The following is a 2,500-nucleotide window of genomic DNA, read 5'->3' as shown; positions in this document are numbered from 1 at the left end:
AATCGCACCAAACAGCCCCTGTGAATAGGACCTACTCTGACGCGGCAACCCCCCCCCACATAAGGTGGAAAAAATCGTTTGTATGTACATGTATGTACTTTTGCCTGTGCCTGTGTATAAAGGGACATCCATGGAGTAAGAGGTACTCGGTTGACGATCAATGGTTCAGAGGCATAACAGTGAGGTGGAGGTAGACGGAGGGTGGAGGGTAACACAGAGAACAAAGAACAGAAATAACATCACAAACCGAGTTGTTGACTGAATATGAACATTGTCAGTCTTTTCCAGAGTTATTTTATTATTTGTTGATTTATTTTATTTCATTGTATTCTTTATTTATTAAGTATTTATTTATATAGTTTTTTTATTTTTTGTTTCCTTGTATATTTTATTTATCTGTACATTTATCTGTTTGTGTTTAACTATAAAATTATTTATTCATTTATCTGTGTTTATTTATTTATTTATTTGTGTTTATATACTTACTGTATTTTTCTATTTATCTATTTTTCTTTTAAAGTCAAAATCTACGTTGTTAGATTTATACGGAAAGAAAATCGTAAAATAAGCTGGTCTTCAGGCTGAGGACGTTTAAACTGCGCAAACCAGGAACAAAACTGCGCAAGCCATGGACAAAACTGCGCAAGCCAGGTAGAGTAGTGATTGAATGATAAATTCCCCAAATCCTTTTTAAGTTTCTTCTCTTACCATACGTAGATCAAACTGAAAATTAAATTACATATATTTTCATATATATCATAATTTTCTCTTCTATTTTCAAAAGTATGAAACGTTTTGACATCGTTTCATTAAGGTGGACGAATAATAGAACGAAAAACATAAAAAAAACATTATATAATACTGTAAAGTACTAGAGGGAATCCATATTACAAAGAAGACAACGAAGAATACATTGTTTTTGTATGGTGGAAATGGCAAGAAAAAGAAAAATACATTTGAGAATATTGTAAAGGCACTAGAAAGAATTGTTTTACAAAAAGAAATAAAGAAAGAGAGCAGCAAATTTGAATTAAAAAAAAAAAAAATCGGTAATTGGCAGCTGTTGACAACATTCCACTAAGCGTCACCGTTAGACTCTGATGCAACCTAAGAACTTCTTATGAATGTTTTATTACAAAGTTGATGAAGTCCCTAGACTCCTGCACGAAGACTTAGAAGACACCGAAAACCTTTTGAGACTTCTTAAAAAAAAGATAGAAAAAAACATGTTTTTGAAGGCAATAGAATATAGGACTTCTTTTGGAAGAAAGTAAAAAAAAAAAAAAAAAAAAAAAAATCTGTGATGGCGGAAGTTTTCTAAGTAATGGCAGAAGTTTTCTAAGTAAAGGAACTAGAATAGAAAACGTAATTTATAATTCTCATATGGATTTTTTTTTAAGAAAAAAAAAAAAAAGATATGTGATGGCATAAGTTTTTTTTTTCTTCTCTTTGTTTTCCATTTATTTCTTTATTATTACTTTCCATTCTAACTTTTTTTTCATTTAACTATTCGCTTCTTTTCTTTGTCTTTTTTTCTCTTTTCATCTTTATTTATTTACTTTTTCTTTCATCTCTCCTTCTCTCTCTTCCTCTTTCTATCTTCTCTATCTTCCCTCCCTCCCTCCCTCCTCTCATCTCTCCGTCCTTCCTCCCTCTCCCTCCCTCCATCCCTCCACCTTCCTCTCCTTCCCTCTCTCCCTCCTTTTATCTTCTGGTTCTCTTTCTTCCCTCTCTCCCTCCCTTCATATCTCTGTCTTCCCTCCCTCTCCCTCCCTCCCTCCCTCCACCTTCTTCCTCTCCCCCCTCCTTGCTTCCCCCTCCCTCCCTCCCTCCCTCCCTCCCTCCCTGGGTGGATGGCCCCGTTTCCCCCTATTGATTTTTCGATCATTTGTTGCGACGAGTTCGAGCCCGCCGCGCCGAGTTCGAGGCAGATTTTTTTTTTTCGAACTTCGAGGACCTCTGTTGAGGTCCTCGTCAGGCTACGCCGAGGACGCGTCCCTTCACCCTTCTTCAGGAGGAGGACTCTCCTGGCAACAACGTCAGAGTCCACAAATGTGCCAGTAATGACCCATTGGGCTTTGGGAGGTCAAGACTTCTTCGCCGTCTTGAGGCTCCTTGAGACTGAAGGGAATCGTCCTTCGCGTCAGGTCACCACGGATCAACCTCATCACCGCACTGCCGTTTTCTAAGCTGATTTGAGTCGCCTGTAGACAGCCAGAATGAAATGTGTAAAGTCGTTGTGAAGAGAATAGATTTCTTGGTCACTATGGATGTTGAAGACCAATGGAAGGATTTACACGTTTTATTCTGGCTAATATCGCCAGACGATTTTTTTTCAGCTGGAATGGGATCGATCAACCAAGACTCGAGTCTTGCTCGCCCCAGTTGAGTAATCGGCCAGAATAAAACCATTGAATGACGTCACCGCTTGAGATTGAATTAATTTCCTATGCTTTGTGTTACTGTATAGATTTAGTCTTTCTTTGTCTAATTTCATTTA

Source organism: Oratosquilla oratoria, chromosome 18 (assembly GCF_046742065.1).
Source record: "Oratosquilla oratoria isolate Oo_2021 chromosome 18, ASM4674206v1, whole genome shotgun sequence".
Classification (NCBI taxonomy): Eukaryota; Metazoa; Arthropoda; class Malacostraca; order Stomatopoda; family Squillidae; genus Oratosquilla; species Oratosquilla oratoria.
Note: the sequence above shows the minus strand (reverse complement) of the source record.